Raw genomic sequence first — 12,302 nt, forward strand, 5'->3', positions numbered from 1 at the left:
GAAAGAAGTCATTGGGGGCCAGATCAGGTGAGTAGAGAGGGTGTCCCAATACAGTTATTTGTTTACTGGCTAAAAACTCCCTCACAGACAGTGCCGTGTGAGCTGGTGCATTGTCGTGATGCAAGAGCCATGAATTGTTGGCGAATTTTATCAGTAATTTCATCTATGTCAAAATATACAATTAACAAACCAAGTGAAATAGGTAAACCTTATTAATCCTGGTTTAAAAAAAAAAGTTTAAGGCAGTCTGGGCCACTCGGGAAAATCTGAATATAGGTCAGACATGAGAGGATAATACAGAATTGTTTTCTTGGATGTGATAATGATAGAATTGTGGTTATGTAAAGAGAATGCCTTACTGTTAGGAGAAACATGCTTATATATTTAGGGGTGGGAGTGCTGATGTCAGCAACATTATCATCCAATGGGTAAGCGAAGAAACAAAGGATAAAGGAAATAGGGCAAAATGTTAAAATGCTGACTCTACTTTTCAACATTTCTGTTTAAAATTTTTTGTAACAAAAAGTTGAAGAAAACAAAGGCATACTATCATGAATGGCCACCTACATATAGAGGAGTGCTGCACAATCCCAGGGCGGATCCAGCCACGGCAAAACTCCACTCCCTCCCGAAGGCCATCCTTGCCTGGGTCCAGCAGGAGCCCGGCGGCCGAGGCATGTATGCATCCCCTGGGACTGCTCAGTAAATGCCCTACTCCCCCGTTCCGAGGAACCGGCCCCAGGGGCACCGCTTCCAACCCACAAGGGGAAAGAGAACTCTACCGGCAAGCAGTACTGGGAAAGCAAGGCCTATAGCAAGAATTTGGGTTTTTTAAGATTTTATTGGGGAAGGGGAACAGGACTTTATTGTACTTCCAGGACTTTTTCCAAGTCAAGTTGTTGTCCTTTCAGTCTTAGCTGTGGAGGGCGCAGCTCAGCCCCAGGTCCAGTTGCCGTTGTTAGTTGCAGGGGGCACTGCCCACCATCCCTTGTGGGACTTGAGGAATCGAACTGGCAACCTTGTGGTTGAGAGCCCACTGGCCCATGTGGGAATCGAACCGGCAGCCTTCGGAGTTAGGAGCACGGAGCTACAACTGCCTAAGCCACCGGGCCGGCCCAATAAGAATATTTTTAAAGGACTCAAAGAAAGTGGACACCTTCCAGTCCGTTATCATCTTCCAGAATTTGCCACCACAGAGGCAGCTACAGGGATAGGCTTTGGAGTTAGTCCTGGCCTGCACGCGCCCCTACATTCAGTCTCTGCCCAGCTGCGCCTACTTGGCCAGGTTCCTTCATCCACTCTACTCTTCATGGAATAGTTGCTATGTGCAATGCACTGTTCAAGCTTTAAAAGTCCTTAGGCTTGGTCTTCTGGTATGTCAGCAGGGGTGATGAAAGCACGTCCCTCAGAATGTGAGAATTCATAAGAACAGCAGTGTCCAGCACATGTGATTACTCAATACTGTCAACTACCTACCAAAAAGAGGCTTCAGATACGTGTGACTGCTTTGCAGAGGGCACTCTGCTCCCGGCAGGAAAGTCAGGACTCCTGGGTGAGGAAAAACTATTGCTATTTCTGGGCGAAGATGGCAGAGTGTACATCAGTATCTCATTTTGCTCCCTCCTGAAACTTCACTAAAAGGACAAGAAAAGTAGTTTTTCAAGTGTCATAAACTCCTAATGATACAGAGAACAGAAAAGGAGACAACAATAAAATTTTGAAAGCTAGAAAGCAGATGGACAATGGTAACTGACTAAGCACACCCAAGAAAGCTGAATTTCCAAGCCAGTGGCAGGGAAAGCTGACAACCAACGCAGTAAAGACTTGGGACAGTATTAGAAAACTTAGATCCCCAGATACTCTCTTTTCTCTTTATGGGCCTGGCAACTGCTTCTTCCATATCCTCGCAGAAGTCTGAGACTTTTTTCCCTATCTCTCGTGTTCTGGACTGGGGATACTAAGCACCATAGAAGACGTACATATCACACTGGAAAATGGACATACGATAATGTTGTTCTCCTGTTCTAGCTCAGGAAAACCGGCAGCTGAATCCTTTCCGTCCACACAGGAAGGTGGAAAACTATGCAGAGAAAGAAACCTTAAAACAAATCACTGTAACTTCAAAGATAAGAGAACACATTTCATCTATTAAACAATAGGATGCTATCCTAAGAAACATTCAGACTAAAAAAACAGCTTTTGGAAATTAAAAACATGATCTTGGCAATTAAAAAAAAAATCCAAATAAAAAAAAATCCAAATAGGGTTGAGAAATAACAGTTAAAATATAGCAGTAAGTAGCAGGATGGAAAACAGATAAGAAAATTAGAAGACCTTTAAAAGATTCACATATAAATATTAGGTAATCCAAAAGAGAGACTACAGAGAAAATAGAAGGGAGAAGATAACAAAATATTTCAAGAAAATTTCCCAAGAATAAAGGTTTTAAAAGGTCCATCAAATATTCAATCTAATGAAAGAAAATACGAGTAAGTCTACACTAAGACACATCATTTAAAATGTTAAAACACCGGGGTCAAACTGTAGATTCTATAAATTTGCGGAGAGAAAAAAACAAACAGGTCACACACAAAGGATCAGGAATCATAAAGCTCGGCATTCTCAACAGCAACCCTGGAAGCAGGATGACAATGGAGCAGTAACTTTAAAACTCTGGAGGAAAATTATTTCCAATTAAAATTCTATTAACAGCCAAAACATCAATCAAGTATGAGGACAGAATCAAAACACAGGCAAAGTCTCCAAAAAGTGTTACTCTTTTTGTCAAGAAGCTACTGGAGTTTCAGTACCATGAGAGAGAGTAAATCAATAAAAGAGGACACAGGAAAGATCCAACACAGGAGAGCTCAGGAGAAGCCAGCTGTGCCCCAGATGAGGAGGATAGCCAGGCCAGACTGAAGCAGCGTCACGAGAGACAGATTATGTCCCAGCTGCTACACCAGCTTGTTAACCTGAGGATTGAATGCCCCTGAACCTGGCCCAGATTCCTGTCTGTACTCAGCTGGGCTTGGCTTCATCTTGGTCATATGCCGATGCGGTTCCTGCTCTCCTTCCAAGCCCCGCAGCCTGGATCAGCAGAGGGCATTCACTTCCCTCCCAGAAGGGTTCTGCTTTGACCTACCCTGCTAACTGCAGGCAGGCCATGGTGAACTAAGCAGCAGACATACAGAGGAGCCCATTCCCTCATATTTCTGCTGTCCTTCCAGTACGTGGACCACACTAGAGCCCTCCAGAGCCCCTGACTGCAGTGAACCCCATTTCCTAGGACCCACTCAGATCCCTGACCATTGACTTCCTCAGAAAGGGCCCCTGTAAACAGAGAAGCTGAAGCCATTCTTTTCTGCTCATCTTTTCCTGATAGTGACAATACTGTCCTTTCTTTACAGTCAGGTTTGTGCTTAAAATTATGAAACAAAATTTTAATCTCAAATTTAGAAAGCTCTAGCATTTTTTATTAAGCCTCTTTAGATCTCACCTGCACTGTTGGGGAGAGAACTTTACTATCATAGTTTATTTAATGAAAGGTCCACTTAATAAAGGCATAATTTATAGTATGTAAGGTTTGAACTGAACTGCAGAAATTTGTACAGTGTTATGATTTTATAGACTGGCAGAAAAAAATTAATTCTGAAGGTATGATTTTGTTGCCCTGTAGAACATTAAACTATTATATCTAACTCTGCAATTTTACTGAGACATTCCTTTCTCTATGGACTACATAAATGTCTATTCCTTAAATCCTCTTAAAATCAGCTCTTTGTGGCACTGTCAATAAGTTAAATAAAACTTTGAAACACGCTATCTATTTTATCAAGAATTTTGTTTTTAACTCTATTCATTCAAGATCAAATATATTATTAAGGATGTGTGTGTATGTACTTTTATGTATATATGTGTAAATATATGTGTGTATTTATACATTTATGTATAAAGCTTATTTTAAAAAGCAAGAGAAAGATTAACAAAACAATCAAGATAGAGGCAACTTCTGGAAGAAAGATGTAAATGTTTTGTTTCGTAATCCGATGGCAGGTACAATGATGATCATTGCAAAAGTAGTCTTTAAATATACATATATGTTTTACACAATTTCTTGTACCTGAGATACATTTTGCAATAAAGGAAACTTATTTAAAAAGCGAACAAGAATTTCTGTTACTGTTGGATATGCTAGGGGATTACCACCAGATGGTATTAGAGAAATATGTCTGTTCACATTTTCTCTTCCTGCAGGCACTCTATTCATTCCTGCCAAGCCAATCAAATGAGTCAATACAACCTCATAGTCAACACACTGAATGGTAACAAGGTTAATAAATTCGCCATTATTTACTGTGGTCCTCAAAATTTCCTTAATCCAATCTCTGAATATAAAAGGACACACAGCTTCTAAGAAATGCATTCAAATCAAATAGAAATCAGCTACTGCCTTTAAATTATGAAATCCTCTAAGTTATAAAAAGAATCCTGGTGAAAAGAGTTATTTTTATACTGAAGTACAATGATCTGTTTCAATTATCTACTTGAAACATTCTACAATGCCAAAATGAATTTTATTTTATTTTTATAGACACCACTCATTCAGACTGTGTTCTCTCTCTCTTACTCTCCCAAAGGAAGAGAAGAAAAATCAAGGGTTAATGACAGTTACAAAAGCAACACCAAGATCTGGCTTCACGCACAGGAGAGAACACTGCACCTCTTCCTCGTGGTTTCCAGTGCTCTACACAATCAGAGCAAAATGATTTTTATGCAGCAAGACTTTTAATGGCTAAGACCCAGAAACAACCAAAATGTCCATCAATAAGGAACTAATAAATATATTACAGTACATCCAAACAAAGGCATACTATACAGTATTTTAAACATGAGGTCCACAGTACTGATACAAAACTGTCCTTACATTAAGCTAGTTGCCCAACAGTATTATCACATGATCCCCAGTTAGGGAGTGGAATTCAGGATGTAAGGATGCAAAGTATGGAAGTAAAGACTTCTGACTTTTCCCTTGATATACTTCTGTGCTGTATGAATTTTTTCTTGATATTCTTCTGTAATATTAAAAAAAATGACAACCTGAATATACTTCTGTAATCAACTAAGAGGAGAAATTAAAGATAAAATGATAAGATAAATTATTTACCTCGGAATCCAGAAGTGAATTCAGGAAAGACCAGCCAGTGAAAGCGGCCCGTAAATCCTAACGCAGAATTTGGAGAATTTGGCAGAAGATGGAGGTGGGGAAGGCATGTCTCCGGAAGGGGAAAACTACATCCTCCCCCGCTCTCAATAAACCTGCTTTTCCAGCGGCATCAATATTCAAGATAACTTTTTATTTTCATTTTAAGAAGGAAGAGTCTTGCGACACTATTACGGGTAAAAAAATGTTTAACGTTTATTCTACGTCTGAAACCTATGCAAGGTTGAAAGAAGACAAGTGTTGGAAGTGTGAGAGGCCTGGGAGTAAGAGCCTCGGGAGCTGTTGGGAAGGGGGATTTAGTACAGGTAGGTGAAAAGTCTAAGAGGCGGACACGCCAAAAAGAAGGTGAGAAGCGTCACGAGGATTACCTTCATCCCACTCGGAGGCTTGAAACGCCCCCGGTCGCGCGCGCGCGGCCGCAGCAGCGAGACAGCGAGCTCAGCCGTCTCCCACAGCCTCGGCGTGGAACAGGTCGTGTTTACCTTTCAGAATAAGCGCCTCCCAGTAATCAGCTCGCAAGCCCACTTATTGGTTAAACACCAACACGGTCTTGCCCTGCGCAAGCACCAGCGCTACAGGCGGCGAGGCTCCGCTGCCACTCGTCTACCAGGACGCCGCACGCTGTACGAGTCATTCTCCAAAGCACGTCGATCCCCTCCCCTTTCCTCTTCCCGCCTCTGCACCTGACTCCGGTAGGACGCGGTCGGAAAAGCCCACAAAGCGCGGGCCACATTCCCGGCAACGGTTCAGGGCACCCGGGAGACACGGCGAGGTCGTCGGGTGGCCCGCAGACACCCCGCGCGAGCCTTACACCGTCGCTGCCCCGGGCCGGTCTCCCCGGGAAGCTGCCAGGCTCCGGGCGGAAACCTGTCCAGACCTCCCGGGGACGCAATCCGATGGGGAGATAACGCTGCAGCGAGACCAGCCCCGGCCGAGAGCCGACCAGGGCGCGTCACGGCCACCGTGGGCCCGAGGCCACCGGGGCAGGGCGGGAGGGGGCAGCGGAGGCCCCCACTCCGCAGGCCTCCGGGGGCGCCGCTGTACTTGGCAGGCCGGGCCGCGCCGCGCCGGTGGGGACCGCCTCCCCTAGTGCGCCTGGGGGCCTGGCCGACAGCACTCACCCGGCTTTCCCCGACGCCCACGCCGACCCCAGGGGAGCACACGGAGCGGGAGGAGGCTGCGCCGCAGCTGGGCCCGCGACCCCGCTCCGCCTCTGCCAGGAGCCGGGAGCGGAGGACCGGCCCCAGGCTAGAGCGCCGAAGGGGCGGGGCGCGGCGCCGTGCGCACCGCAGCAACCAATCGGCGCGCGGCAAGTGGCCGGCCGGGGGCGGGGCGAGGCTTAGTGGGCGGGGCGAGACTCCCGCGGACGGGGCGAAGGCGCTGCGGTTCTGCGGATCGTCAGCGAGACCCCGCGCTACACGATTTGCGGCCGCGTAGACCTGGCCCCTCCAGTGGTCTTCGGGGCGGCTGCGACGCGCTGCCCCCTAACCCCCGACGCGCTGCGTTTCTGCTCGCGAACTTCAAATATAGCATCCGTGAGATCACGAGCGGGGGAGCCCCAGACCCAGAAGGCAGGGGCTCTCTTTACCTTTGCCTACAGGTCCAGCGGCATTGGCCGCGAGCGGTTCAGAGTAGGGCAGGTGCTCCTGGAGGGTTCTCCGGCACTTAAGGTCTGTAGAGACGCTCTGCCCTAACCCGCCACTCAGAAAAGGAGACCTGGAAAGGTGAAGTTACTCGTCCAGAGCTACCACCTAGTACTGTAACTCGAGGTTATCAGCACAATACCACTGGTCCTCTGAAACTGTCTTGATGCTTTTCCCGACCATCCAACCCAGATTTACAGCTTTCTTAAAGTCGGGTCTCTTCCTATTGTCTCCTTTAAAGACACTGTGTCTTGAATTTTCAGCATCATTTCAACAGCCTTTGAAAGCCCCGTCTCGATTTTTCCTACAGAATATAAAACATCATTTAGTTGTCTCAGCAAAAGACATTGTGTAAGTCCAGGTATTTTCAACGGAAATCTAAAAAAGTTTTTACCCGAGGTATAATGCAATAAAAGGTTCTGTGTCCCGAGTTATCACAAAATGCCATCCTTATACTCCTGTTACTTCTATAGATCTTACTATACAAGTAAGAGGGACAATCCCTACTTCTTGTTATTTTTCCACTTTCCTTCTGTTCTCATTTTCATGTATACCATTTTTCTATTCTTTATATTTTGTCAGTTGGCAAATAATACATTTATAGTTACTTTATCCATCATCCTGATACATGTGCTAGGATATAGGTGCTCAATAAATATTTGCTGAATAAATTACTTTTGAAATATGTGCAACCCTAAAACTGGTTAAATTACGGACCTATAAAGGTTGACTTTTTAAAAATAAGTATTTAAATCTTGCTTCTGTTTTGATTATTGTATTGGGATTAAGTTTGACTGAGAGTAACAGGGCAAAACAATCATAAAGTAACAGGGGCTTAAGCAAAAAATGGACTCGTGTCAGAAGTCCAAAGTTAGTCTAGAACTGGTCTGGCACTTCATGGAGACAGATCCAGCCTCCTTGCTCCAGCCAAGAGAGTCACACATAGATTTATTTATACTTTCAAATATATGGGCATTTAGAAAATATCAGGTTCCATTCCCAATATCTCCTCATGGTCTAAGAGAGTTACAATAGCTCCAGCCATTGTGCCTGCATTCCAACCAACAGAAGAGAAGAGAAAGAAGGGAACACTCCTCTCTTTAATAACCTTTCCAAAGGTTGCACTACCATTTCTGCTTTCATTCTGCTGGCAAAAACATATTCACTTAGCTACATTAAACTGCAAGGAAGGCTGGGAAATGGGGTTTGAGTACTGAGAAAGGAAGGAAGAATGGATATTGGGGGACAAGTAGGAGTTTCTACCATAATTTTAAATATCATCACGTTTTAAAATTGAGTACTTTAGGATTCCCCAAGATGTTTTAAAGATTTTTTACTGAAGAATATCTGTACAAAAATGTTTGCCTTCATACATTATGAAAATGTATGAAGGAAGAGGTTGCTGTTGACCTGCCAACAGGATGTACATGAGTTGCTTTTCCAGAAGTGAGTAGAACTTACACTAATGTAGCTTGCTTCTCTCTCATTCTATAAAATATTTCACAAAGAAAGTCAAATATGTATACAGCTATGCTTTCAAAAATACAGGCATTTGAAAGATACGCGTATTGGGATTAAGTTGCTGATGTCAACACTTCAGTGTCAGCATTTCAAATGTACTGATTTGAGTCTCTAGTAAAATTGCAAATCAGCCTTAAAAAGACTCCACATATGCCCTGATTCAATTGGTATTCCATCATGTCATTACCAAAGTTACATGTTTTGTTAAATTCCTACTTGTATTACCTAAGGATCTCGGAGGGGCTTTCCTAGATTCTGAAGTCTTTGTGACTTCACAACCATTTCAGGTTTGGTCCAGAACAGGTTCTTAAAGACCTACTTCACCTAAAACTGGACAGGTATAATCCAGTCCAGTTGGTTCAAGCCTACGGAGAGTAAGGAACAATCCAGTTGTCCTTCACACTAGGTCCTACGTGTTCTAGGTTGTTCTTAACTTTCTCAGGGCTGCTTCATGAACTTACCTCTGATGGAGTGGCATTCACTTCCCATCTTTAAAATAATAAGAGTACATGCCAAATGTTATCATAAGAACTAGCCGAAAGACTAAAGCATGTCATGTAAACGTGTACTTCCAAAACCAGTCTCTTCCTCCATAAGCTTATGAGGTTGTGTGACAAAAAGACTTCGTGTCAGTCAGTTAGAATTGTTATATTTGGATAAGAGTGGCTTAAGACTAAGGTGACACTCCTGTGGGTCTGAAATGATCCTCTCCTGAAAGGATGGGTATTCAGTGTCACTATTTGGAGGAAAGACTGGTCATTAGATGAAAAACAGAAAACCAAAGCTTGAAAAGATGATTTGATTCTGTCAAAAGAGAAAAGATATCCTTCTATAGTCTACACTCTGAAGGCAGTGGTTACACTTATCAGTCGGTTTCACTTACAGTCATAAAGAAAAACAATCTCAAACTGGCTCAAATAATACAGAGGATTCAGCGGCTCATGGAACTGGAGGAACTGGTGGGCTTCAAGGCAGGGTGACCCACTGGCTCAACAACGTTGTGTCACCTTTTATCTCCACAGTGTTGTCCACAGAAGTGGTTTCTTCCTAAGGCTGGCTCCAACTTTCTCCTCGAAGTTGTTGGGCCTAGCGTCTTTACTGATCATATCCAGCAAAGAGCTTTTCTCTGATTGGACTATCCATGAACCCATCCCTAAACCCAGCAAACTGCCAGACAATGATTGGTTTAAGTCAAGTTACCTGAACCAATGACTGGAACAGACAATAGCTCTGAACTCTATGAGGCCCAATCAATACCTTCTGCTATCTCATAATGCCCCTTAATTATGTTGAAATGGAATTCCTGGAAAATGTAACTTACCTAAGCACTTAATTTTTAAAATATCAGTAAATTCACTAACTCTAATGTAAGAGAAATAGAAATGGTATAATTTACAATTTTAATGATGTACTATGTAAATGATCAAGCAGGATTACACTAGAGAACATAATAAAGTAGTCAAATGCTTTCACCCACTTGAATATGTTTTGATTTAAGGGAAGTAAGAAATCAGAAGGCATCCTAATCAAGAAGAGCAAGAAAAATGAAAGTATGAGCTATAGATGGAAACTAGAGTGAAACCAAAGTTTAGAATAGTAACAACATGACTGGCCTGTTTGTATCTGATAAAAAATGGGACATAACCTCAGTTGAAATAGAAATACAGATGGAGAAAATATATGAGACACAGAAAATGGTGGTGATGAAAGATCACAAGTACTCTAAACCAAGGATATATTTAGACACCAGTGTTTAAAAGACTGATATGGAGACAAATTCTTCAATGGGTAACAGTACAGAGGCTACGTCAGAAAAAGATATAGTATAGTAGTACCAGAAGCCACAGAGAAGTCAGATAGAAGGCCTCTGGGTACAGTAAAAAACAGAAACACGATAGGCGACCCCAAAATGAATAAACCATTTCAAAGTGTAATTTTTACAATGCAGATTGACTGTAATTACATTAAAAGGGTAACATGTGAAAATTTAAAACTGCTTATTGATGAACTTGAGGTTACTGAGTTTCATGTATGTCTACTATATTCGTTATCTATTGCTACATAGCAAATTATCTCCAAACTTAAAACATCAAATACTTATTAGTTTGCATCATTTCTAAGGGTCCAGAATCTGGGAGCAGCTTAGCTGAATTGTTCTAGCTCAGGATTCCTCATGCGCTTTTAATTAAACTGTCAGCGGAGGCTGCAGACATCTAAAGGCTTGACTGAGGCTCAGCTTCCAATACAGCTCACTGACATGGCTGTTGGCTAGAGGCCTCAGTTCTTGGCCACACGTGCCTCTCCACAAGACTGCTTCAAGACACAGTAGCCGGCTTCACCCAAAGTGAGAGATCTGAGAAAAAGAGAGCAGACAGCTTCTAGCCTCAGAAGTGACATGCCATCCCTTCTGCTCTATTTTTTGGTCACACAGACCAAATCTGATACAATGTGGGAGGGAAAGCACTACACACAAAAATGTGAATATCGGGAAGTGGGGATCTTTGGGGATTATCTTGAATGCTGGCTATGACAGTCAGTAATTTAGTTATATTTGGTTCTCAACTAAAAGGGATCTCCAATTTCCTCTGATACATATTTGTATCCAACATTACAAATGCAGACTGCTGTAGGCATATACATGGTACCATCAGTAATGTTTTTGTGAAATGGGGTACAATTCTTGGTAAAATTCCCCAGAAAACAAAGTACAATTCTCACAGTAGTTGTATTTGTGATTTTAAAAAAAAGTATATTTAAAATCATGTGGAAAGTATGTTGTATTTATATGTAAAACATAATTCTGTTCTAGGCTTAGGTGATTATAAGCAGGTTTTTCGCTCACACGAATGTCTGGTAGGATGTTTGAATGTTAGGCAGGATGTGGAGCAATTCCTTTTTGTGGTCAGCAGCCTGCACATTTTGAAACTCCCAGTATCCCTGGCCCCACTTCCTAAAAGCCTGTATTGAGGGGTGACGTTTGAAATATTTAACAACTAGGATGGCGTGGACTTACCAACCAATCAGAATCGATGCCAGCCAGCACAACGTATTGGTCCAAATGGGCTAAATAGAAGCTCTGCCAATAGTGCCCCTCTAATCATCCTGTCAACTAAAGATTCCCCCCCCCCCAAGATTTTCAAAATGTCCTCTAGGGGGAAATACGCCTCCTCTGAGAACCACTGATTTACCACCAGGACTCCATCCTGCACCCAGCATCTCATGTTCATCATCTCTAAGGATTACAGCAATCCTGCAAGTTGGGTCTGGTTATACTCATCTGACAGATGAGAAAAGGGAAGCTCAGGAAGGTCACGGAGCCAGTGGATGGAAAAACCTGGATCTAAATTCAAATCTCTCTAGCTCCAAAGCCCATTTCCTTCCCACTGTATTACATTGCCTCAAGCTCACTGGTATTAAGGCCAGTCAAAAAGGCAAGGGCCTCAAGGGAAATAAAGGACAAGAATGACAACAGTCTAACTATAAAACAGGCTGAATCCAAGGCAGCCCCAGGAAGCTCAGTGTATGTTCTTGAATCTTCACTCCAGCAGCTGTCACTAATGTGATCTGTTCCCCTCTCCTCAATGCCTTCACCACAGTGCAATGTGTGGGTAAGAACAGGGATCTGGAATCAGACCAGTCATAGACATCCTGGGTTCAAATCCCAATTCTGTCACTTTCCAGCTGTATGACCCAAGGCAAATTACTGAACCTCTCTGTGTCTTAGTTTCCTCATCTCTCAAAAAGAGTTAACAATAGCACCTACTGTGTATCCCCGAAAATAAGACCAAACCAGAAAATAAGCCCTAGCATGATTTTTCAGAATGACATCCCCTGAACATAAGTCCTAATGCGTCTTCTGGAGCAAAAATTAATATAAGGCCCGGTCTTATTTTCGGGGAAACATGGTATGTCATAGG

The 12,302-nt window shown here is 43.0% G+C and overlaps 1 protein-coding gene across 9 annotated transcripts in view; it reads right to left on the reverse strand.

Annotated features, from left to right (window-relative positions):
- Positions 1-12,302, reverse strand: part of TMEM50B (transmembrane protein 50B) — a 50,743-nt gene that overhangs the window by 25,769 nt on the left and 12,672 nt on the right. The window contains exons 1-3 of one of the 9 annotated variants that reach the window (XM_081066640.1): positions 5,590-5,723; positions 5,165-5,221; positions 4,925-5,072 (exon numbers count right to left, since the gene is read on the reverse strand). The exons of 2 other annotated variants lie outside the window; for them this stretch is intronic. The gene's annotated coding sequence lies outside the window, so the exon portion shown is untranslated. Of the gene's footprint in view, positions 1-1,476; positions 1,635-2,004; positions 2,081-4,924; positions 5,073-5,164; positions 5,849-6,342; positions 6,495-12,302 lie in introns of those variants that run through there. 6 more of the 9 variants (XM_081066637.1, XM_081066639.1, XM_081066641.1 and 3 more) reach the window with 6 other exon arrangements.

Source organism: Rhinolophus hipposideros (genome assembly GCF_964194185.1).
Source record: "Rhinolophus hipposideros genome assembly, chromosome: 2".
Taxonomy (NCBI): domain Eukaryota; kingdom Metazoa; phylum Chordata; class Mammalia; order Chiroptera; family Rhinolophidae; genus Rhinolophus; species Rhinolophus hipposideros.